We start from the raw sequence: 27,374 nt of genomic DNA on the forward strand, positions 1-27,374 counted from the left end.
ATTTTTCAATTCTCAAATATAAAAGTGATTTCCAAACAACCAAGTTCTCTGAAACCCCTAGTGATAGCTGGATTTCTGTGAATTCTGTGACATCTTGGGCTATTTTAATTGCCCATTAATACAATGCAGAAATGACCCTATGCTTTGTCACTTTACAGGAGAAGATTCAATAACAAGAAGAGTGAAAATACAGTTTTTCCCTTTGCATTCTTGAGTTTAGGGCTTCCTGCTACAAGGAATAGTCTGCAGGTCTTTCCAAGTGTTTCTGTCACCGCAATCAAGGCAGTCCCACCACGGCACTGCGTGGCAGGGGGCGGGGGTGGGGTGGAAGTGATGGTCCTTCATAAGAAATACAACAGCGTCCACACAGCAGGAGGGAAAAAATAGAACCGCTGATCTTTGAGGTTAAGGTATGAAAAAGGAAGTGATGGAAAAGGAGGGGGAAATATAGATTTCACAGCAGCAGAAATGGGAACCCCACTCCCATGCAGAGTCCAGTGGCTACTCCTGGCTTCATGCCAAAGCCTTGGTCATAGCAGTGGAAGGGTGTTCACCAGAGAGGACTGTCTCTTTGTATCATTAGTATCAACAGAAAATAAGGAATTTGTCCTCAGTATTTCTTACTTACCATAAACAAGGACGAGGACTCTGGAATCATAACTGTAATGAATGACCTCAGGGTTCTTGTACAAAACAGTGAGAGAAACAGAGAGAGATGTCAAATAGTTAGGTTCTGACCTTTTTACATTCCAAAATAAAGAGGCATATCTCACTATTGTTGAATCACAGAGTAATTTATTCTTGATACATTTGTTTTTTCCTTTATGTATTCCACTATATTATAAGCTCTGTGTGTGCAAAAGCACGTCTGTTTAGGTCATAATTTTATTCAAATGCCTGGCTATGACTCCTCTCTCTCACATCAAGGTTAAAGGAAAATATTAAAAACAACACTACAAAAAAAAACTAAAATAGGAAGAAAAGTTACAGCTTCAGCCCTTACATCTCATACAACAAATAGGCTACATATAAAAAAAAACTAATTATATTTCATAAACTACAAAGCTTTAATTCAGCCAAATAACTGCCATGAAATTAAAAGATGCTTGCTCCTTGGAAGAAAAGCTATGACCAACCTAGACAGCATATTATAAAGCAGAGACATTACTTTGCCGACAAAGGTCCATCTAGTCGAAGCTATGGTTTTTCCGGTAGTCATGTATGGATGTGAAAGTTGAACTATAAAGAAAGTTGAGCGCTGAAGAATTGATGCTTTTGAACTGTGGTGTTGGAGAAGACTCTTGAGAGTCCCTTGGACTGCAAAGAGATCAAACCAGTCCATCCTAAAGGAAATCAGTCCTGAATATTCACTGGGAAGACTGATGCTAAAGCTGAAACTCCAATACTTTGGCCACCTGATGCGAAGAACTGACTCACTGGAAAAGACTCTGATGCTGGGAAAGATTGAAAGCAGGTGGAGAAGGGGACAACAGAAGATAAGATGGCTGGATGGCATCACCAACTTGATGGACATGAGTTTGAGCAAGTTCTGGGAGTTGGTGATGGACAGGGAAGCCTGGCATGCTTCAGTCCATAGTGTTGCAAACAGTTGGACATGACTGAGCAATTGAACTGAACTAAACTTGCTTCCAATGATACCATAAAATACACTGGTTTGACTAAGATATTTTCCTTTCGACTTTGATTTTCTTTTATATTAAAATCACTTTTAATACACAAAAAGAATGAAGATTTGGTACTGTGTTATTTATTTACATATCTGTATCCTCAGTTGCTTAGTCCTGTCCTATTGTTTGCGACCCCATGGACTGTAGCCCACCAGTCTCCTCTGTCTATGGGATTTTCCAGGTAAGAGTATAAGTGGGTTGCCATTTCCTTCTCCAGGGGATCTTCCGGACCCAGGATTCAAACCCATGTCTCCTGTGTCTCCTGCATTGGCATGCAGATTCTTTACCATGAGCACCAAAGAATCAAATTCTTAAATAGAATTAGAAGAGCCATCAAGGCTGCTATCCAAAAGTCTACAAGCAATAAATGCTGGAGAGGGTGTGGAGAAAAGGGAACCCTCTTACACTGTTGGTGGGAATGCAAATTAGTACAGCCACTATGGAAAACAGTGTGGAGATTTCTTAAAAAGCTGGAAATAGAACTGCCATATGACCCAGTAATCCCACTTCTGGGCATACACACCAAGGAAACCAGATCTGAAAGAGACACGTGCACCCCAATGTTCATCGCAGCACTGTTTATAATAGCCAGGACATGGAAGCAACCCAGATGCCCATCAGCAGACGAATGGATGAGGAAGCTGTGGTACATATACACCATGGAATACTACTCAGCCATTAAAAAGAATTCATTTGAATCAGTTCTAATGAGATGGATGAAACTGGAGCCCATTATACAGAGCGAAGTAAGCCAGAAAGATAAAGACCATTACAATATACTAACACATATATATGGACTTTAGAAAGATGGTAACGATAACCCTATATGCAAAACAGAAAAAGAGACTCAGATGTATGGAACAGACTTGTGGACTCTGGGAGAAGGAGAGGGTGGGATGTTTCAGGAGAACAGCATTGAAACATGTATATTATCTAGGGTGAAACGGATAACCAGCTCAGGTTGGGTACATGAGACAAGTGCTCGGGCCTGGTGCACTGGGAAGACCCAGAGGGATGGGGTGGAGAGGGAGGTGGGAGGGGGGACTGGGATGGGGAATACATGTAAATCCAGGGCTAATTCATATCAATGTATAACAAAAACTACTGTAATGATGTAAAGTAATTAGCCTCCAACTAATAAAAATTAAATAAAAAAAAAAAAAAAAAAGAAGAGCCATCAAGATGATTGGGGGAACAATAGGATCTACCAATTTATTTTTTAACCTATATGTGCACATGCATCTAACCTATATAAATATATATTTACAACTTCATAAAATTTCTGAATCAAGAAGAGATCAAAACATCCTTCAAATGGCATGTCAGTCTAACTTTGCATTATACAGGAACTTTCAGATATCAACTCTAGCTTCTCAAAAGAATTCTTTGAGATCAACAGATCTATTGACCATTATTATAAGTATTTTTCTAGATTAAGAACTGTACCACCCAAGAAAAACAGATCAAGCAAACAGGACCACACAGGACAGGGGAACAGAGTAGCTATCCTGCTCTGAGTGATAGGGAAAGAGTTTGCTGCTATAGGTAGTGAGTAGGAGGGAGATGACGTGAAAAGGCGGCTCTGGATCCACTTTGTACGACCTCATATTCTATGCCTTTTGGACAATATTGTCATCTATAAAAAGTAAAATTTGTAAAATAAAAGACAAGTTATGGAGACTTCCCAACAAGAGGTGATATCTAAGTCAAGTTCTGAAACATGCCAGGTTAAAAATGCATCCCAAACAGAGGAGGCAGCATTTACAAAACTGTGTATTATTAAGAAAGGGCACAGGATATTCAAAGTCCAGCAAGTATTTTCTTCTAGAAGTTCATTCTAGCAAAACCATGGATGCGTGTAATTCCCTACACCCCTAAGTGCTGCTCATAAGCTTTCTGCTCTATCCTGAGATACTAACTGTTCCTAAGCTCACAGTGAAACCCTGTGTTTCTCAGGAGGGCCTGTGTATATTTCTGCCATATGGGATCCGTATGTCTCCCTCATAAAGCCTGCGCTAGGAAAGCTAGTGCTCTTGGCAAGAGCCCCCAAGAATCTGCTTGCCAATGCAGAAGACATAGGTTTGATCTCTGGGTCAGGAAGGCCCCTGGAGAAGGAAAAGGCAACCCACCCCAGCATTCTTGCCTGGGAAATCCTACAGACCGAAGGGCCCGGAGGACTACTGTCCATGGGGTCGCAAAAGAGTCGGACATGACTGTGTGATTACACAACAACAACAGCTATTGCATTTCATGCCCAGGTAGAATGGGATGCCGATGCAAACCATGCCCCAGGACCAAGCCTGACATGCACACACTCTCCAGTCAGTTCAGTCGCTCAGTCGTGTCCAACTCCTTGCCATCCCAAAGACTGCAGCACGCCAGGCTTCTCTGTCCATCACCAACTCCCGGAACTTGCTCAAACCCATGTCCATTGAGTCAGTGATGCCATCCAACCATCTCATCCTCTGTCGTCCCCTTCTCCTCCTGCCCTCAATCTTTCCCAGCATCAGAGTCTTTTCTGAACAGTCAGTTCTTCGCATCAGGTAGCCAAAGGAAATAAGTCCTGTATATTTATTTGAAGGACTGATGCTGAAGCTATTGGAGTTTCAGCTTCAGCATCAGTCCTTCTAATGAATATACAGGACTTATTTCCTTTAGGATGGACTGGTAGGATCTCCTTGCAGTCCAAGAGACTCTCAAGAGGCTTCTTCAAACACCACAGTTCAAAAGCAGCAATTCTTGGGTGCTCAGTTTTCTCCAGCAGTGTATAAATTCTGCTGCGTTTGATAAAGCTTTAGACAAAATTCTTAATTGATTTTTCTTGAGGCAAAGTAATAAACTATTCTTTGCAGGCATGCTCACTCTTTCAGAAAACAAACACAGTTCTTGATAGACAATGGTTAGACAGAGAAAAGTCATTACAAAGAGGCTTGCTGTTTTACGGTAAAAATATAGCAGCAGTATCACTGAGGGTTTGTGGATAATTTTGAGGTTATTACTAATGCTATACATTTCAATAGGGAATAATGTATCTGCATTCATGTGACACAGTACACACAGCCTTTAGGAACATTTACCAGGGAAAAAAGTTATCTTTGAAAACTGCCTTTGTCCTTCTCTTTACAAATCATTCATCTCAGTAAGGTATACTATATTAAGTCACACATTTGATACATTTATTTTAAGACATAAATGAAGAAAAAGCCTTTTTGTTTTTTTCCTCCATTTAAAAGCAATGACATAGTCTTTCACAGATGTACAGAACAGACTTTTGGACTCTATGGGAGAAGGCAAGGGTGGGATGATCTGAGAGAACAGCATCAAAACATGTATATTATCAAGTGTGAAACAGATCACCAGCCCAGGTTGGATGCATGAGACAAGTGCTCGGGGCTGGTGCACTGGGAAGACCCAGAGGGATGGGATGGGGAGGGAGGCGGGAGGGGGGTTCAGGATGGGGAACACACGTAAATCCATGGCTGATTTATGTCAATGTATGGCAAAATCACTACAATACTGTAAAGTAATTAGCCTCCAACTAATAAAAATAAATGGAAAAAAAAAACAGAAGGTAAAATTTTGCACAAGAATACTTAAAAGGGCTGGCTCAAGTGGGAAGCATGGCCATTTGCCTTTTGCTTCTTTTCTCTACCTTTCTAACTAGAGGATGAATGTGATGGCTCCAGTTCCAGTAGACATCTTGGACTATTAGATTATCTTTTCCTTTCTTTCTTCCAGGTTTCTTGAGATATAATTGGCATATAGCACTGTGTAAGTTTTAGGGTGTACAAAGTGATGATTTCTATATACATATATATTGTGAAATGACTCCCACAATAAAGATAGTTAACACTTCAAAAATAAATAAATAAAAGCAATGACATAGTCTTTATAGATTATATAAAAATGCACTCCTTAAAAAACTTATTCCTACATTAGAAAAGACATCAAGCTGCTTGCCACTGATCAGAGTAGAACAAAGGAATAGAGAGGTTACTACTGCCCACCTAAGACCCTTAATCATGTAAGCCTTGCCTCTTTGCTTCAGTATTTCTATATGCTGGGCTAAGGATGGGGTGTAACAACCAGAGACCCAACAGTCTCCTGCCCTTCCATGATCTTGGCCTAAAACCAAGGACAAATGCCAACAGGAAAGTGACCCTACATTATTCATGTACCAAGGAAAAATGACTTAGTTTTTTTTCCTCTCTTGCTCACACAAGCACACACTTCTCAATATGGATAAAAGACATTGCTAAAGAAAGTAGGAAAAAGCAGATAAGGAGACACAAATAGAGATTTTTTCAGTAACTAATGGCAACCCACTCCAGCACTCTTGCCTGAAGAATCCCATGGACGGAGGAGCCTGGTAGGCTGCAGTCCATGGGGTCGCTAAGAGTCAGACATGAATGAAACGACTTAGCAGTAGCAACAGAAATACTTCAGTGAACATGAAACTGTTAGTCATTCAGTTATGTCCTACTCTTTGTGACCCTACGGACTGTAGTATGTCAGCCTCTTCTGTCCAGAGAAGACAGGCAAGAATACTGGAGTGGGTTGCCACTCCCTTCTCCAGAGGATCTTCCTGACCCAGGAATCGAACCCAGGTCTCCTGCATTGCAGGCGGATTCCTTACCATCTGAGCCACCAGGGAAGCATTTCATTAGGACCCACATATCTTTTAAGAAGGTTTTAGGGAACTAAAGTTGATAAACTTTTGTATTATTCCCCCATTTTGATGTGTCAATATCCTGGAAAATGAGAGGGTATATTTGGGGGCATATAGAAATCATGTGGTTTCACATTTGCTTAAGGAAACTTTGCTATGCATTAACCTTCTTGAAAAACAGTGTAATTTAAAAAAGAAGTTTTGCATCCAGTTAGGAAATAAAATTTATATCAAATTCTATATGCAAATGTATCCAGCATGTATAAATATACATAATATTTTACCTCTGTACCAACCACTGTTAATTTCTGTCTCCAGAGGAGATGTTACCTGCTTCAAGTCATGTAGTAATAGTTTTTCTAATAAGAAAAGAAGGTAATAAGAAAAAGATTAGGAAAAGGAGCAGAGGATTAGTAATAGTTGTACTAGTACTAGCAGTTTTACTAACTGTAGTAATAGTACTGCTATAAAAAACTCTTCATTATTTGAGAATAAAACATTTACGTAAGCGTGTTAGTGGATTTGGGGATAACAGGAGCCTATGTTCCATTACTTCAAGTGGGAAAAATAACACCTTCCTGCTGCTGCTGCTGCAGTCGTGTCCAACTCTGTGCGACCCCATAGATGGCAGCCCACCAGGCTGGGATTCTCTAGGCAAGAACACTGGAGTGGGTTGCCATTTCCTTCTCCAATGCATGAAAGTGGAAAGTGAAAGCAAAGTTGCTTAGTCGTGTCCGAGCTTTCGTGACCCCATGGACTGCAGCCTACCAGGCTCCTCCGTCCACAGGATCTTCCAGGCAAGAGTACTGGAGTGGGATGCCATTGCCTTAAATCACAACAAAAATCCTCAAACATCGAAACACTTATACATCTATACAACATTCCATCAAAATGTTTAGCAAAATATGCTATTTAAAATGCTGGTTACTAAGTTATTACACACTTAAAATTGTTAATGACATATTCATTTTCAGTATTTAACAATATCAGTACCAGTGTTATCAAAATACACTTCTCTTCTACAATGTAGCAAACATAAGGTAAATAAGAAAGTGACAAGTTAAAAGTATGTTAAAAATGGATTGAACACTTAGCAAACATAAAATAAAGAAATCATAAGGATGTGATGTCTCAACAAATAGAGTTGCTTGTCCTAGTTCAGGCTGCTCTAAGGAATACTGCAGACTGTTGGCTTAACCACCAATGATTGATCCCATTAGGAGGACTCCATCCTCACGATCTTGACCTTCTAAAGTTCAGACCTCCAAGTGTTCTCATACTGGTGATTAGATTCCACCATGTGAACTTGTGGGCACACAAGAATCCATTCAGTCCACAGCATTTGCCTGAGAGTAACTGAATGGATCACTGTTTCATTGGTGATTTCCAAATTATGTCGACTTGCCTGGGGCTTCAGTCTCATGACTTCAGTCCCTGCCAGTCTGGACCTAACCTGTTCATTGAGATCTATGCAACCCAGAGTTGACATGGAGCTCAGCTTTATCACAGAATTATTTCCCATTTCTCAATTTTTTCAGAGCTTTGAAGACGACCAATACTTTCTGCTGTTCCAACCAGATAGTCAACATCATTCCAAACTGATGGTGTCACTCCATCCCCATAGAAGGAACTTGTACAGTCTTTCAAAAATATTGTACCATGTTGAGCAACATACTGTGGTTTGTCTAAACCAACCACACTTTCACATTGTTTCTTATATTTATACACATAAATACAATTGAATGACTGAGCACTAGTGCAGGGCTAAACTTATATCTGGTGTTGAATTTACCTCCTTGGATACTTCACCATTTCTAACTTTTACTTGAATATATGGGCTTCCTTAGGCTTCTTATCCCAACCTTCTTGCTTTCTTCACAAGTATCCCTACTTTAGAAGAAAACATAATACAAGTACCATTTTATAATGTAGCCTGAACAATTTTCAGTGAAGAATAAAACACATTTCCATTTAAAAGTAAGTCAAATATAACAAACAGAGGAACTGTTAAAAAAAAATAAGGATATATTCTTGTTTAGGAATAAATTATATAGATATTTAGATGGATGGATCAAGTGCTAAATGTAATGTACAGTATAATGCTAGATACTATGTAGGATATAAATGCTATATAACTATAAATATGTCATAGTAAATGTATAATATATAATAAAGCTACATAAACCCAACTAATAGAAAAGAGGTTAACTTTTCAATAATGTCAGAGGGAAAACTGCCTAGTAGAAATACAAATCTAATTAGATCCTATATCACAGTCCAAAAGAACTGAGATGGACTAAGAATTAAATAGAAAAATAAAACCAAAGGCAAAAAAAAATAGTATAAGCAAAAATATTATTTTTTCTGATTTAGAAGACTTCTGAATCAGAAGACTCTTGATTCTCCTAATTCTTTAAACAGCACAATCATTCCCTGTGTAAGATAAGCTCAAAAAATTCAAAGTCATCTTTGATCATCTTTATCTCTCCTGCCACTGTATGCATTGCATTATCTTTATTTCTATAGCTCTACATTCCATAAACTGTTTTGAGATTATTCTTTTTGAAGCAGAGCTCTGCTTATATCAAGCAAGTTTAAAAAAAAAAAATTTTTTTTTTCATTTCCACTGAGTTTCACTTTAGTGTGGTCTCTATCCCAGCATTAAAATGCTTTCCAATGTCTTTTCAAGTTTATGTTACACAAGTTATATGTCTTACTCTTTTCCACTCAGTGTCTTTGGGTAATACCCTTCACCTGAAATGCTATATCCATCTTCACCTGATTACTTAAAAGGCACACCCATGTCTAAGGAACTAATCCCAATACCTTCTTGCCACGCTGCTTTTCTCTACCCTGTCCCGGACAGGAGGCTGCCCATGGCCCTTCAGAAGTCCGTAGAGTGCTGCAGACACTCTGTCCTCATCTCAAACCCTCTCATGGACTGTCATTGGTTTGCAGTGACGCTGCCTGAGCCTTGCATCAAGCATTCAAATAATGATACCCGGGAATAGAGAGGCACATGGCAGTGAGCAAAATAAAAAGACATAGATACAAAGAAATAAAAACAAACAAAAAAGCAGACAAACAGGCGGACAGAGATAATTATCTAACTAGATCAATTAGTGAGTATAGGCCTGACTGAAACAAGAGAGAGACAGCAAGTATCTGCTTTTACTGAATTATTTTATTTCTATAATGCTTACCATAGTAGAAGTTCACCAACCATGAGCATTTGATCAGAGAAATAGCTTGTATACCAACCATGAGCATGATTTGATCAGAGAAATAGCTTGTATCCCAACACTAGAGAATTGTCTTGATAGGCAGTGGCATTTTTCTCAGGGATGTTCAGGGGTGATTCAGCCTATATTTGTTTTTCGATTTATATGCTGATTCTAAAACTTAGCTCATTTGTCAGCTGTTACAGTCATTTGGTTTTCAAATCCTCTTGTTACAGTTGTAAGCAACTTGACAAGGATCATTGACCCCCATGGTTCCTGGCACATACCTTGTATTAAATGATCTGAAGTAAGGATCTGGTTGAGTTCTCAGATTGTTTTCACTAAATTTCTCCCTGCACTCCTGAGTACCAACAATCCAATAGGCAAGTTCAAAACACAAACAGAAGAAAAAAATCCTGATTTTATATTTTAGCGTTTGAAGCACCATTATGTGAAAAACAGGACAATCAACATGGAACTCTAAAAAATAGTCATGTGGTATTTTGAAAATTATTTCTTCCTGGTAAAATAACAATAGTGGTGTTTGTAACTTAGAAGACCTACATTGCAACAGAAATGATGTCAAGTCCTTGAAAATAAGTCATATAAATTTTTTCTGACATGTCAATCCAGGTGGCATTAGGAGATAGATTAGATGAAGAATATAAAAGCTTTTAATAGAGATGAACTGTCTTTGGATTTGTTCATTTTGCAGTAACTGATTTCTGAACATATTTTTAGATCAGGTATTGCCCATATACCCATGTAACAAGACTATGAAGCCCGTGTTATGAATCAAAATATTTTTAAAAACACATGCACACACACACAAATACACATTCTGTCATTCTTGCCACTACAAACTGAGTCTGTGGAATAACTTCTAATTGTAAAACTTTTTTTAATGCTACCTTACTGTAGAGACATTTTTAAATGTAGAACTCATTTTTTAACCTTCTTTTCACAAACATACCATCAGCAATTGATCATTTATTGAAATATCAGTGTTACTAAATCACAACATTAGAAAAACAACTATCTAAGCACTATAACTATAAAAAGAATGCATTTCCTTTCAAACACAACTCTATGATAAATATCAGCACAAATCTTAAATCTTGTCATTATTCAGTACACTGAAGTCTGATTTTAAAAAGCAATGAGTTATTTGTGCATTCAAGTGGAAAAAATTACATACACATCACTAAATGCTAAAGCACAGGGATAAATGTAAATATCTAATTTTCATTCCATTTTAAAACATGTTTAATGGTGTAAATATAGTTTTGGCTTCTTATTCACAGAAGGAGGCCATGAAATAAGAAACTCACTTTATTATTTTGTTTTATCATGTTTTTTGTTTTTTCAGTGAGAGGAATTATAATGGCCATCATTTTGACCTGAAGGCAGATAACTTAAAACATTTTCACTAGTCAAGGTAAATCAACTTTGCAAGCTCTTCTTTACAACTCCTTTTATCTAACTTAGTTACCAGAGTTGACTAATAGCTTTATACTATTAATGAAACATAGTGTCCCATTTCCCACCACTGGTTCATTTGTTATAAAGCAAAAATTGTCTTCTCTCCAGCTATCTTTCTCTAACAAGCTAAAAAGTTCACAGTAATTAATAGTTACAAATCAGTTATGTGTTTGTGTAGATATTTCAGTTTCTCCATCATTGCTTTGGAATACAAAATGCAATTAAAAACTTTTGATATTACAGTAGCATCATTCAAACACATAAAAATACATCAAGAATATAAGCCAAATAAGAGAGCAAATTCTACAGTTAAATGTTGAACCTAATAGACTAGTCTAGAGGAATCCAACTGTGCTTGTCAGATGTACATATTTTTTAAAATCTAGGATATGCTTACTCCTATCTCTGAAATATAAAACTCTCTCAGAGATACATATTAAATCTTTACTTATCTAGTCAGTTAACAATCATTAGTATGTCTCAAGTCTGATTAAAGTTTTATAGGTATAATTAAAACATTAAAAAAAAGGCAGTTGCTTTAACAGAAAGTTTTTCTAAATGAAAAGAGAAGATTCATTTCCTATTTAAGTCATCATTTATCAGAAGGGTTTACTCCATGAACTTTGCTGGCCATGCTAGTCTGATATCATAAAAGAAGTTCTCAACATCAATACATTAGTTCACAGTTATGAAGAATGACAGAACAGAAGAATCGGTAGAATCCCTTACATAAAGAAGAACGGGTAAAGATTTCAATTAACTCTCTGAGCATACTTCAGCAAGGAAAGTCCGAGTGCAAATTAATGAGCAGTGGTTTTTGTCTCTTCATCTGTTTCCATCCACGGACTCTAAGGAGACAGCCCCAGACCGTCACTTCTCATCTGTCCCTGCAGAATCAGACTGAAAATTCCTGAGAGCCTTCAACTCAAGTGCAGTTCTCGGTTCAGCTCCTCCTACATCCCGTTCCCAGCCTTTCTCTCAGGCCAACCTAGATTCTACCGAACCAATTTCTCTCTGAACAATGAAAGCTGTACAACATGGCTGCTCTCTGACTACAAACTCACAGAAGTGAATGGAGAACAAAATACGTCATTCAGTACTGTAATCTCGTGACATCGAAACTAGTCACAAACCAGATCGATCATGACTACATTCGTAAAGAAGGAACACTGAGGCCTGCCAATCACCAAACCCACTTCCTATCACCTTCAATTACGCCATCCCAGCAAGAGCTCAGTCTGGATAATAGGCTACCATTATCCGGTAAAACTTTCATACGGGCATTATCAATAGAAAATGTGTGCAAACATATTCAATTGTGAGTAAACGCAATCTTAAAACAAGAAGGCAGGCCACACCCACACACCACCTTTAAACTTTCTAACTCGCCGTGATTCCCTGAAGAAGAACAGCTCCTTAGACTTCCCCTCCTGCATAGTTTAGCTTGGTTTTGACATCAGTTTAATTTCTGACCTTAGTGGAAAAATAAAGCAAATTAATGCCAACCTGTGGAGGCAGGCTCCACATCTTACCTGGAAGAAGATTCTTTGTTGGGCCAGTAAATCCCTTCAGGCAGAAGTTGAGGCAATTTTTGATGGAGAAAAATTTCCTGTAGAAAAAAAAAAAAAAGTGGGTCAGTCCATCTTAACAATCTTACTTCAAATATATGGATGTGCACACATGGCTTAACATTTTAGCAAAACAATGAGCAATATTTTATTAAATACAGGTTGCTATAGCTTTGGGCACCTTTAGATTTTTAACAAAACAAAAAAATGGTACTGAGGAGCTTTTTTAAAATACATAATTAGGTACTATGTTAATGCTAGGGAATAGATTTTTTAAAATAATCCTTGACATTAAAATATTTTATTTCACATATACATCTGTCAGATTCAAGGTTTTTTACCTGTATGTTTGACTGCACAACTTATGGATGCTTAATATGGACATTTAATACAATCACCAAGATGTTATGAGGTGGAACAAAAATACTCAACTGTTATGGAATCTCCCAGAAATTATTAAATTATTTTCAAAATCATTCTTTTATTTTTTAAATAATTCTCTAATAGAATAAATAATAATTGTATATGAAACAATATGGGCTAAACAACCACTGAAAATCTCTCAAACCAAGTTTTTGGAGACCATGTTTCATTCTGGTAAGACAGATACTCAACACTATACTAAGCATGGTGGAGGGATATGAAAGACGTAGATGGTTTATTTCTAGCACTAAGAAGTTTTAAATGTTGAAGAGATAATTTAAACTACTTCTTATACAACTAAATTATTTTACAGAATGAACATATAGTTTTGTATGATATATGTCTGCTAGTAAGAATAGTGATACAATAATTGGCCAGTGCAGTGTTTCATTTGAATTTCCAGAGCAATTTTTCAATATAATCTATCTCAAATAAGCCACATCATTTAATTCTTATAATGTAAACTTAGAAAACATATATTTGCCATCTTCTATAATAATTTAAGTTTTGTTAGCTAAAGGTAATTTCCCACCATTTAGTTCTCTCAAATTTGTGCTAAACTCAGATTCCTTTATTCTTTCTATAATTTGCCTTTTTTCCAACTCTTTTCCACAAAATACTTCAGTTCAGTTCGGTTCAGCTTCTGTTAGGTCCATACCATTTCTGTCTTTTATTGTGCCCATCTTTGCATAAAATGTTCCCTTGGTATCTCTAATTTTCTTGAAGAGATCACTAGTCTTTCCCATTCTATTGTTTTCCTCTATTTCTTTGCATTGATCACTGAGGAAGGCTTTCTTATCTCTCCTTGCTATTCTTTGGAACTCTGCACTCAAACAGGTATAGCTTTCCTTTTCTCCTTTCCCTTTTGTGTCTTTTCTTTTCTTGGCTATTTGTAAGGCCTCTTCAGACAACCATTTTGCCTTTTTACATTTCCTTTTCTTAGGGATGGTCTTGATCACTGCCTCCTGTACAATGTCATGAACCTCCATATATAGTTCTTCAGGCACTCTGTCTATCAGATCTAGTCCCATAAATCTATTTCTTACTTCCACTGTGTAATCGTAAGGGATTTAATTTAGGTCATACCTGAATGTTCTAGTGGTTTTCCCTACTTTCTTCAATATAAGTCTGAATTTGACAAAAAGGAGTTCATGATCTGAGCCACAGTCAACTCCCAGTCTTGTTTTTGCTGACTGTATAGAGCTCCATCTTTGACCGTGAATAAGATAATCAATATGATTTTGGTATTGACCATCAGGTGATGTCCATGTGTAGAGTCTTCTCGTGTGTTGTTGGAGGAGGGTTTTTGCTATGATAAGTGCATTCTCTTGGCAAAACTCAGTTAACTTTTGACCTGCTCATTTTGTACTCCAAGGTCAAATTATTTTCACAGAATATTTATCAGATAATTATTTAAAAGTCTAAATAAATATAATAAATTCACATGTGAATAAACAAGTACCTATACACAAACATAGACATTTATTTATGTATGCATGTGTGCTCGGTTGCTTCAGTCATGTCCAACTCTTTGTGACCCCACAGACTGTAGCCTGCAAGGCTCCTCTGTCCATGGGATTCTTCAGGCAAGAATACTGGACTGGGTTGCCATGCCCTCCTCCAGGGGAATTTTCTCCACCCAGGGATCGAACTTGCATCTCCTGCGTATCCTGCCATGCAGGTGGGTTTTTTAGCACTAGCATAACCTGGAAAGCCCTTTATTTACATATGTTTGCGTATGTGCAGATAGTGCAGGCCAATGGAACTGCTTAAAGCCAGCACTCAGGAGACTGCCTATGAAGGAGGCGTTTCATATTTCAGTGTGCAGTGGCAGCGACTCATGGTCCCTGAGCTGCGTCTGACTGACTAAGCACACACAGCACATGCCGGATCACAGAACTGCCAAAAATAGACATGGAGCTTACTGAATCTAATGTCACCTTTTTTTCTGTCTCTCTCACAACTTGGGAAACAGGAAAAGGAAGTCGTATAATATTCAGTGGTTGAGTCGAGGCAAGGATCACAAGTAGCTATTCCCAAGCAAGCACTCTGGCTACTGTCACATAGGATATTTCTAAAGGCAGCCTTAGCACATCTTTAGTGAGCCTTGTGAAGTTTGGGGCTTGTGTGTGAGCTTAGGAAAGCATAAAATGCAAGGTCATTGGAAAACCTATGTCCCTTGAGTTAGGTTGGCATCCGTAGCACATACCGTTACCCACTAAAAGTGTATTCCTTCTCCTCTCCTCTTGATAAATAACCCAGATTTTCTTCTCACCCAAGTATGAGAAAGCTGAGTCCTTCGCCAGTTTCAGGACTGCATCGTGAATAGGCTCAGCAACTCATTAGATCACTACACTCCCCATGGAAATGGTTTACCAGGAGTCTGGTTCTACTGCTGCCTCCTCCATGCTCATCCCGTTTCAGCTCTGTTTTCAGGGCTCTTTCATAACTGCAGGAAGGCTGCCACCAACGTGGGCACTTCATCCTAGTGACATGACAACATCGGAGGAAATTTCTCTTTGCCTGAAAGCAAGGCCTTTATTCTTTCTCCAAAATCTCCAAGCTGACAGCCACTCACATCTCAGACGCTCCTTACATCTGGAATCCAACTTACTAGCAAACCTCCTGGCAAGAGAGGTAATAAACATTCTTGTCTAAGCAGGTGTGATTCTCTTTTCCTTTACCTTTAAAAACTTCCCAGCTGGTACAGCAGATAAGATCGATTCCTGTAATCATATGGTAGGATCTTTCCTGGGTGGCACCAAGAGATTAAGAAGACATGAAATAATATAAAATACATATCTTAAAACCAATATTAGTTCTAAGTAGTCATTCTTTGAGTCCCTTATTTGTTGGTTCTCTAAGTAAATGTGTGTTTCGAAAAAGAAAAAACACTGTTGAGATGTCAGGAGACCCAATGGGGTGGAGAAGTAAAAGGAGAAGTGTTTGTTTAAAACTGTAGAACAAAAGTGCCTCTCATTCAAAAGAAGTTCTTGGTTTCAAAATTATTCAAGTCTGAGAATAAAAACATAAACGGAATATAAATCTATCATTCAGTTCCTTAGGCTTCTGGTTTGATATGTCTTATAAGTAACTAAGAAAGTTTCAGAGAGAACTAACTTACAAAGTTCTAGGTAACTTCATATAATCTTTTGTTCTTCGTTTTGTTTTTGTGTGGATGAGACTACAAAAGCACTTTTATGAAAGATTAAGGGAAACTATTTGCTTCTTGAATATAAAGAATCTTTGGAACTGCACCTTTGAAACTGCTGCTCCTTGATCCTGGAATATTTTGACAGGCCCTTTCATGATCTTTATTAAGTGAACTTTAGCATTTCTCTTCCCTTTCACAGCATTAAAAATGCCTATCTGTGAAGTAGTTTTTTTTTTTTTTTAATGTCTGCCTTTTTCCCATACCAGACACAAAACAGCTTAAAAAGCAAAACATTAAAAATGTGTGCACTGAGAAATCAAATATAAAATTTATTATAAGCAAAAGGATGTCAAACAAAGCCTTCACTCTTGATATTGAACCATAATTTTAAGAGTATCTGAATTATATTCAAGTAGAAATATGATTCCAACAAATATGATGTTCTCTTCATTAATAACCAAAATGAAAACCTTGGAATTATCCAGTAGGAATTAACAGAATTTAATGGTTAAGGAAATCAACCCTGAACATTTATTGGAAGGACTGATGCTAAAGCTGAAACTCCAATACTTTGGCCATCTGATGCGAAGAGATGACTCATTGGAAAAGACCCTGATGTTGGGAAAGATTGAAGGCAGGAGGAGAAGGGATTGACAGAGGATGAGATGGTTGGATGGCATCACCGACTCAAAGGACATGAGTTTGAACAAACGCCAGCAGACGGTGAAGGACACAGAAGACCAGTATGCTACGGTCCATGAGGTTGCAAAGAGTTGGACATAACTGAGTGACTGAGAAATTAATGGTCAGTAATTCTTTTACCTTATTCGTGTACTTTCTGTCGAAGAATGAATCCAAATTACTGCATCTTACTAAGATGCTTATGCTAAAGGTGTATTTCAATTTAGAGTTTTCATAAACTTTTGTCTACACATAAGCTTTACTTATGTGTAATTTTTCTTTTATTCCATCCATTTCAAAAGATTAAGTTTTGCACATTGAACTGGCAAAATGCAATTTTCTTTGTTGCCCAAACCCGAAATATCCACCTGAGGAAATGTCCCTGGTTAATGGTAAAGCTTAACTGCTCACATCAGTACAGCTCAGTTCTGTCACTGAGTCGGGTCCAATTCTTTGTGACCCCATGGACTACAGCATGCCAGGCTTCTCTGTCCATCACCAACTCCCAAAGCTTATTCAAATTCATGTCCATTGAGTTGGTGATGTCATCCAATAATCTCATTCTCCGTCATCATCTTCTCCTCCCGACTTCAATCTTTCCCAGCATCAGGGTCTTTTCCAATGAGTCAGTTCTTCCAATCAGGTGGCCAAAGTATTGGCATTTCAGTTTCAGCATCAGTCCTTCCAATGAATATTCAGGACTGATTTCCTTTAGGGTGGACTGGTTTGATCTCCTTGCAGTCCAAGGGACTCTCAAGAGTCTTCTCTAATACCACAGTTCAGAAGCATCAATACTTCAGTGCTCAGCTTTCTTTATAGTCCAACTCTCACATCCATACATGACTTCTGAAAACACCATAGCCTTGACTAGATGGATCTTTGTCAGCAAAGTAATGTCTCTGCTTTTTAATATGCTGTCTAGGTTGGTCATAACTTTTCTTCCAAGGAGCAAGCGTCTTTTAATTTCATGGCTGAAGTCACCATTTGCAGTGATTTTGGAGCCCCCAAAATAAAGTTTGTCACTGTTTCCATTGTTTCCCCAACTATTTGCCATGAAGTGATGGGACCAGATGCCATGATCTTAGTTTTCTGAATATTGACTTTTAAGCCAATTTTTGACTCTCCTCTTTCACTTTCATCATGAGGCTCTTTAGTTCCTTGCTTTCTGCCATAAGGGTGTTGTTATCTGCATGTCTGAGGTTACTGATATTTCTCCCAGAAATCTTGGTTTCAGCTTGTGCTTCATCCAGCCTGGCATTTTGCATGATATACTCTGCACATAAGTTAAATAGCTAGGGTGATAATATGCAGCCTTGACGTACTCCTTTCCCAATTTGGAACCGGTCTGTTGTTCCATGTCCAGTTCTAAGTGTTGCTTCTTGACCTGCATATAGATTTCTCACGAGGCAGGTCATGTGGTCTGGTATTCCCATCTCAGAATTTTCCAGTGTGTTGTGATCCACACAGTAAAAGGCTTTGGCATAGTCAATAAAGCAGAAGTAGATGTTTGTCTGGAACTCTCTTGCTTTTTCGGATGTTGTCAATTTGATCTCTGGTTCCTCTGTCTTTTTTAAATCAAGCTTGAACATCTGGAAGTTCATGGTTCACGTACTGTTGAAGCCTGGCTTGAAGGATTTTGAGCATTACTTTGCTAGCATGTGAGATGAGTGCAATTGTGTGATAGTTTGAGCACTGTTTTTCATTGCCTTTCTTTGGGACTGGAATGAAGCCTGACTTTTTCCAGCCCTGTGGCCACTGCTGAGTTTTCCAAATTTGCCAGCATGTTGAGTGCAGTACTTTCACAGCATCATCCTTTAGGATTTGAAATAGCTGAACAGGAATTCCATCACCTCCACTAAATTTGTTCGTAGTGATGTTTCTTAAGACCCACTTGACTTCGCATTCCAGGATGTCTGTGTCTAGGTGAGTGATCACACCATCATGGTTATCTGGGTCATGAGGTCTTTTTTGTATATTTCTTGTATGTATTCTTGCCACGTCTCCCTAATAACCTCTGCTTCTGTTAGGTCCATACCATTTCTGTGCTTTATTGAGCCATCTTTGCATGAAATGTTCCTTGGTATCTAATTTTCTTGAAGCGATCTCTAGTCTTTTCCTTTCTAATGTTTTCCTATATTTCTTTGCACTGATCATTGAAGAAGACTTTCTTATCTCTCCTTGCTATTTTTTAGAGCGCGGCATTCAGGGGATATATCTTTCCTTTCTCCTTTGCCTTTCACTTCTCTTCTTTTCTCGGTTATTTTTAAGGACTCCTCAGACAACCATTTTGCCTTATTGCATTCCTTTTTCTTGGGGATGGTCTTGATCCCTGCCTCCTGTACAATGTCACGAACCTCCCTTCATAGTTCTTCAGACAACTCTGTCTATCAGATCTAATCCCTTGAATCTATTTGTCACTTTCACTGTATAATCATAAGGGATTTGATTTAGGCCATATCTGAATGGTCTGGTGGTTTTCTCTACTTTCTTCATGTCTGAATTTTGCAGTAAGGAGTTCATGATCTGAGCCACAGTCAGCTCGTGGTCCTGTATGATAAAAAGATCATGGAGTAGAAGGACACGCACTCATCTTCTCCTGTGAGATCTCCAAAATTACAACTTGCTGCTGAACAAGTATCGACAGGAGAATGTTGGATCCCACCAAAAAAATATACCCTATGTCCAAGGGCAAAGGAGAAGTCTCAGCAAGACTGCTCACATACATACCACCAAATATAATACTAAATCAACATAATTGCAAAATCACTTTTTATCATGTTAATAAAAACTTAGGAGTCATGGGATCTTGTCAAGGGCCACGTAAATCAATGAAAAGGTATAGTCGATGATTTTTGTCTGCACTGTATAACTTACAGGGCTCTGTGAGATTTGAAAAGACAACATTTTGGCCTGTGCATTAAGTTTCTTAAATTCTAAGCTGGAGTCATGTGCCTCTTTAAAAAATATTTTCTGTGTGAATTTGGGTGGTGTTCCACCTGAAATCAAATATGCATGCAATAGGTGTGAATGCCACATGCATGAAGGTGTAGATAGTTGTACATCAGCTAAAAATGGATGAATAAGTCTCCCTTGTTTCATTTCTCCAACTGTTAGAGCGGGTTCCTGTGTCACACCCGTGGGGTGTTCTAACAAACCAAACAGTAGTTGTCTGAAGCAGAGAAAGGTTTACTGCTGGGCCATGCAAAGAGACGGGTGGATCAGGCCCCCCAAAATCTCAAGCTCCCCAAAGGTTTTCAGCAAAATCAAGTTTTTGGCAAAGCCTTGCATTTTTAAATGCCACTTGGATGAAGGGGGATTCTCAGGGTCTGTGGTCTGCTTGTGCATGAATCTCTGATTGGATGATGGTGAGGAGAGGAGGTATCACAGTGGCAGACGTTATTAGTCCCTGGGCTCCAGGAGGGCTGGGTTTCTGTGTTCACGGTCATCAAGTAGTCAAATTCGTCCATTTGGTGCTGCAGTTTTCACATTTGTAAAACAACTAAGGAGATGTGCATCAAATACTGTTATCTAGATACTTCAGAGAGGAGCTTCAGCAGAGCATATGGAGGAAGGCCTGTCTTAGGAAAGCCCCACAGTGTCCTGTGCAGTTATTATACATATTATAATACAAAACTAGAATGTATGCCTTCCTCTGATGAAATATTCTAACTTTACTTGTAACAGCTCCATCATGCTTCTAATCCAACGTGTGTACTTGTGTTATGGCCACAAATATGTAGAATATTCGTTGAGGATAGAGAATATATCTTACCTATCTTTGGCTTCTAGGAAGGTCCTGTAAATCTTTAAGTAAAGACAGCTGCCGTACAGATGAGCACACTCCAAATGTGTGTGTATGTGTGCTCAGTCATGTTTGACCTTGGCAACCTCATGGACTGTAGCCCACCAGACTCTATCCGTGGGGATTCTCCAGGCAAGAATGCTGGCATGGGTTACCATTCCTACTCCAGGGGATCATTCCCAGGCCAGGGTTTAAACCCAGGTCTCCTGCATTGCAGGTAGATTCTTTACCATCTGAGACACCAGAGGAACACACTCCATTGGGTGCTTTTAAAATAAAAGAATGAGATAGCTTTATCTCTGCTTCAGCATAGATAGAAAATATACAGGGAAAAGGAGGTAAGAACACTTTCTAATGCGCACAGTGACCAGTCACTCCAAAATTTGAATTTTGACACAAAAAGTAGAAAAATGCAAAATGTAAAAGTCTACTTACATGTTTGTCATCCCTGGAGAAGAAGCATATTCTTTTCCATTTTACCACTAGTGTACCTTCTCAACAACAACAACAATAAAATTGATGGTAATCTTGTTTTACTAATGAAAACAAAACATCTGTAAAATGTTATAATTCCAGCTAACAATCTTTTTTTTTTTCCCCCCACTTCCCAAACTGTGTAACTTCTTAGAAAATAATAGGCCTTGACAGTTTCAGGGGAAACAATAGTATCTTGTTGTCTTATATCCCCAAAGACACCTGCTGAGCAATTTATCACAGTTCAAAGAGCAAGGCTATAGGATCTCATATTAAATGCAAGAGTCTTATCTAAAGTGTGGTCCCTTGTGTGGTTGGTGAGTTTTGTTTGAAAAACCACACATTTATTCAGATCTTTGTTTCATTGTTAATCCTCTGTCTGACAGCATCTTGGATCTCTTGGTTAAACATTCCTCCACAAATGCCACCTCATCCTAATTAAAGTGAAAGATTTCAGCCACTGTTTATTTATTAATTCAACCAAGACTTCCTGTAAATAAAAAAGGATACAAGAGGGAAAAAGCATATATTTGACTTGCAAATTACATCTGTAGATGTCAGCTTTGTTTCTGAAAATTAATGGTTTGTAACACAGCTAGTTATTTCCTCTTAGCTTGCATTATGTATTATGACCCAATTATAAGCAAACAGTAACTTCAATGTAATTACAAATATAATACAGATAGTGTAATAGAAAATTCCATTTGGATTAAAGAAAAGTTTCTCATTCAGATTGAGGATACTGAATGCAGAAAAATTGTAATGAAGTGATTGCTTTCATTTGGATGAAATATAAAGTTATCTCTATGGGAAAAGTAAAGCTAAAAAGACTGCTGTATCCCACTTGATACATTTAAAATTTCCAGATATCTTTTATTAAAATGAAGAACAATGACCTTCAGGTTCTTGACTATATCCCTACTCCATTATCTTTTTTGAAGAAATACATCAAGTTTAGAAATGTAAGTAATGAATACTTACTCCCCTTTTTGTAAAATCATAACACTATTGTTACTTACTACAGCAAAATATATAGACTGTTTCATTATAAGTATTATATTCAAGTTATATTACAGGGATAAGAATGAAGAACATTGATGAAAAAGTCAGTAACCAGTATTTCCAAAGACAGAATATTTGATACATTCTTTGTGTCTTGTTTGGAAAGTTCTGGTTTTAAAGTATTTCAGTTGAATCCACCACTGCTTAAGTTGGCCATTAATGTTTACTGATCAGAACCTTTTCCCTCACTATTAATGTGAGAGATTTTCCCTAACTACTGATAACCCAAAAGCATGGCTAATTAAAAAGTACTTCTTTTTTACCTATTTCAACAGGACACTTGTGAAATTTTAATGAAGGTATTTTACTAAGACAAACCAAAGATGGCAATTTTTTTCACCACTTGCTGCTGTTATTTAATGTATAAGACTAAAGTAGTCAATTCTATTCTACACATGGGCTTAGAGAAGACAAATTCTCTTTTTTCCCATTCTATGCTCACATAGTAAGAATATGCCTTTAGGGAAAAGGGCCAGCTGCTTTTTAGACTTGGCTTAATGTAACAGTCCATCAATCCAGATATACTGTAGAGAACACAGGAAGGCAGAATAGATGGAATATGTGCATCTCCCCTCTTTCATGAGTTAATGCCTCATTTTGTGAAATTGATATCACGATAATACACTCTAAATTAAGTATGAACATATTCTAAGAGTTTAAATGAGAAACCTGGCAAGCCCTGCTGCAGTACTCAAGGTTAGTAATACCCCATGATTTAGGAGAAAAGTACCCCATGAAGTGCATTGTGTGCGTGCGGGCTAAGTCGCTTCAGTCGTGTCCGACTCATTGCAACCTTATGGGCTGTAGCCTGCCAGGCTCCTCTGTCCATGGGATTCTCTAGGCAAGAATACTGGAGTGGGTTGCTGTGCCTCCAAGGGATCTCCCAACCCAGAGATCGAGCCTGTGTCTCTTACATATCCTGCATTGGCAGACAGGTTCCAGCCCAGCTGCCACTTGGGAAGCCTTTAGAAGAACCAAATGAATGATGAGTTCTGCAGATGAACCACAACAAAACAAGCCTCCTTACATGTTACTTAAACCCCACATGCACAAAGGAACTGGGCTGACTTTGGAGATGAGGAAGATCCCCCGGCAAAGGAAACAGCAACCCACTCCAGTATTCTTGCCTGAGAAGTCCCATGGCCAGAGGAGCCTGGGGCGGGCTACAGTCCATGGGATCACAAAAGAGTAGGACACAAATTAGCAACTAAACAACAACACAAGTACTGTCCAAACTTTCTGTGCTTTTTCTTCTAACGTCTTCTCTAAGGCTTACAACTCACCATTGAGCCCACAAAAAAACTTCCATTTCAAATTTTTTCTGATTAAAAAAAATAGCATAGCATTATGTTATGCTATGTATTCCTTCTCTTGCACAGCCTCTCCAGACGCATTATTTGGAAAGGGGTTTGTTTCTTCTGCTTGACTGGTGATACTTTTATTCTACAAATATGTACAGGGCACGTGCTGCATGTCAGGCACTGATTTAAGGGTTTTCCAAATATCACTTATTTAATCTTCATAACGCCCTATGAAAACAGTACTGTTCTTATCCATCATTTTCCAACTGAGGAAACTGAAGCCCAGGAACTTCATGTTATTATCAAACATTTGATAATGTTATTATTAAACAGCAAATTTATGAGCTAGTAGGCAGTAAATTTGGTATTTGAAGTCAGGCTTCAATACCATTTTCCTCTAGCTTAACGAAAAGTGATCATTATAGAAAACTGTCCATTATTAATGGAAGACAATATATGAAGAATCTTAGTCTGGCTTATATTTAAATATTATTAATTAAAAGTAATGTAAATGGGTAAAAACAAAAAACAGATATGATTTTTTTTTACCTCATTTGTTCCTATTAAAAAATAAATTTGAAAATTTACTTGCAAACATATAAAACCTAAAAGTCAATAAAATTCAAATCATCAGAATGGAATCATTAATGTCATTTGGTTTGTTAATTCAGAATGTTGAACTTCATGTTTATTCAGAACAGTACTGAGCAATTCTCAAAATTCATTTGTAATTAGGTATCATGTGATAGCTCTGCTGACAAAGGTCCATCTAGTCAAAGCCATGGTTTTTCCAGCAGTCATGTATGGATGTGAGAGTTGCACCATAAAGAAAGCTGAGCACCCAAAAATTGATGTTTTTGAACTGTGGTATTGGAGAAGACTCTTGAGAGTCCCTTGGACTGCAAGGAGATCCAACCAGTCCATCCGAAAGGAAATCAGTCCTGAATGTTCATTGGAAGGACTGATGCTGAAGCTGAATCTCCAATACTTTGGCCACCTGATGAAAAGAACTGATTCATTGGAAAAGACCCTGATGCTGGGAAAGATTGAAGGTGGGAGGAGAAGGGGACAACAGAGGATGAGATGGTTGGATGACATCACTGACTTGATGGACATAAGTTTGATGGACAAGCTCCAGGAGTTGGTGATGGACAGGGAGGCCTGGTGTGCTGCGATTCATGGGGTCACAAAGATTTGGACACAACTGAGCAACTGAACTGATAGCTCTGTATAGCTGCTTTTCTATCTGAATTTTAGTAGCAGTTTTCTAATAATCCCTATCCTTTAATAATAAGAATTCAGAACTAAAGTTTAATATTTAAATTTAATTTGTATTATTGCAGAACTGGGACAATTGCTTAGATATATAAATCACTTAGTTGAAAAAAATTAGTAATTTTGTTATAACTAATAGAAACCATTTTGTAAATGGCTTAAATATAAATTAAGTCACTTAATGAAAACACAGAAAGTTTTCATTTCTATTTTGTCTTCAGCATTGACTATTTAAATTAATGAAAAAAATTTGTATAGCACATTGTGACAGCTTTATTCTTCATTTGTTAAAAACCTATAATTTATATTTTGAGCTCATATCTGTATTTTCTCATCATCCTGGCACACATAAAATAGTAAATTGATATAAAATATTGTTAGTTTCATGGTGTCAACTCAAAATTCCAATTTACTTAAGAAACTAAAGGCATATTTTTATCCAATATCTTTCATGTATAATTACCAAGTAAAAGCTTTATCTTAAGGTAAAATATTTTAACACAATTATAAAGGTAAACATCAAACAATTGCTGAATTTTGCCAGAAGAAAATTACAACATAATGGAAGGTAGACAAAATTACAGTGCTTTAAAAGTTGTCCATTCAATTTTCATATGACTAAATTCCTACCACCCAAGCTATTGGATATTAATCCAATTATAATTTTTTTTCTTTTCCATATTTTACTAAACTCAAAAGCTTAAAATCTTTGTGAAGGTGCAGTGATTCCTATGTTCTTATAGTAGGTGCATTGATTATAATATATATCTGGGAAATGAGATGTGTCTTAATTGCTTTATGAGTCTTAAATAATACAGGACATGTCCTGTTTCAATTTTGATTCCAAAATGTATTTTTAATTTATCTGATAATTGAGAGAATTTCTTAGAAAATTGAAGACACTTCTGCTCTTCTGTGCATATATGTATAAGAACGAGGGTGCCCTGCTGTGTTTGATTATCCCACTTTGCAACTCCTATAATTCAGAGAGCAGAGCTATTTGCACAGATTGGTAAACTCTGGGAAATGAAAAGTAAATGAATCAAAGTTTCCCTCCCCACACTTGTGAGCGTGTTTAAGTGCTCCTATCAGTTTGTGTGCCTTCTACACTCAAAAATATTTAACTGTATGAAGCGAAATGTGGCTCAGAGAGTATTTAGGTTTATGAAAACCATGTTAAGTTTTTCCTTAATTTCTACACTATTCGTGGTGTGGTCCCCTTCTGATGGTTTGGATGTGAATCCATTTCATAGCAAGTAAACAGCAATACACCTGTGGCGAATGCTTTTGGTGCTGTTTAGCATTTCCATTTCTTCTAATTGAGCCAACATCTGTTCTTCTGAAGATCCAGGTGTGTAATAATTCACTTGATATCTACTTTTCCTGTTACTATGGGAGCCCTTCTTAATGAGATCAATAAATCCAAATGCCAATTCTAGATGAAACTGCAAAATGTAATACTGCCCTACAATAGATGCATTTTTATTCTGTAAGAGAATGAGAGGAAGATTTATAATTCTTTATGGTACAACCCCAAGCACAGCCCAGTTGTTGAAGCTATACATTTACCAAATAATTGATAATATAAGGTTTTTAACATTCTATCATGACAATCAAGTGTCCCCGTTAAATCCGTTACAGTTGTATGTAGAAAAGTACATTTCTGTAAAAAGACAAGAGGTAAAGGTGCATGATATCCTATCACTGAAAATAAACCAAACTGATTAAACTACACACACATCATTAGTTTTACGATGTTTTATAGGAAATAGGCTGTGACAGGCTTATTCTTAAAATCCGTGCCTCCGCCATGGTTATCTGCTGTCTATACAACATCGTCTTGCAGCATTCTCCTGTTGTCGCCCACTCGGCCAAGCTTCTCACTCTGTGATACAAACACACAGACCTTCTGCTGGCCTTAACACCTTTGCTTGGGCATTTCCTTTTGGATGACCAACCCTTTCTTTCATTCAAATCACACTTTTAAATGTCATGTCTTGAAAAGACCCCTTAACCTCCCAGTGATTCTACTGAGTCTTTGTAGCACTTACCACTGCCTGACATTTTTTCTTGATTTCTTACTCTTAGCTTATTTCTAACTCTCCAGTAGCATATACATACTTCAATGACTAAACTTCTGTCTCACAGCTGTATTACTGCATCTTGAATAACATCTGACACATTTACTGTGCATATGGTTGGCAGTGGCCGACTGATGAATGAACCCATGGGTCATTTGTAAGGAAATTAAAGTTTACAATAAGGGAACAGTGAAGTTTACAATACCAATGTCAAACATGCCCTTTCCCAGGACATTTTTTATGGCTGAATTGGTCTCATCATTCACTTCTCAATTCAAAAGAGTCCTTTTCTAACTATCATATTCAAATAAATTCACCCTTTTTATTCTTGATCATGTCACACAATTTATTTCCTGCATGGCAACATATTATGGACTTATTATATTAGCTTATTTACTTTACTTTTTCCCTTCTTTTCCAACTGTAATACAGTCTATGTGAGCAGAAATCCTGTTTGTCGAGTTCACAGTTAAATACTTTGGTACGTAATCTA

The 27,374-nt window shown here is 37.6% G+C and overlaps 1 long non-coding RNA gene across 1 annotated transcript in view; it reads right to left on the reverse strand.

The window, feature by feature from the left end:
* Positions 1-628: 628 nt before the first annotated feature.
* The window catches only part of LOC110143082 (uncharacterized), a 199,234-nt gene continuing 172,488 nt past the window's right edge, over positions 629-27,374 (reverse strand). The window contains exons 3-4 of the long non-coding RNA XR_011482820.1: positions 12,593-12,669; positions 629-683 (exon numbers count right to left, since the gene is read on the reverse strand). This is a non-coding gene — a long non-coding RNA (uncharacterized lncRNA). The remainder of the gene's footprint in view (positions 684-12,592; positions 12,670-27,374) is intronic.

Source organism: Odocoileus virginianus, chromosome 22 (genome assembly GCF_023699985.2).
Source record: "Odocoileus virginianus isolate 20LAN1187 ecotype Illinois chromosome 22, Ovbor_1.2, whole genome shotgun sequence".
NCBI lineage: Eukaryota > Metazoa > Chordata > Mammalia > Artiodactyla > Cervidae > Odocoileus > Odocoileus virginianus.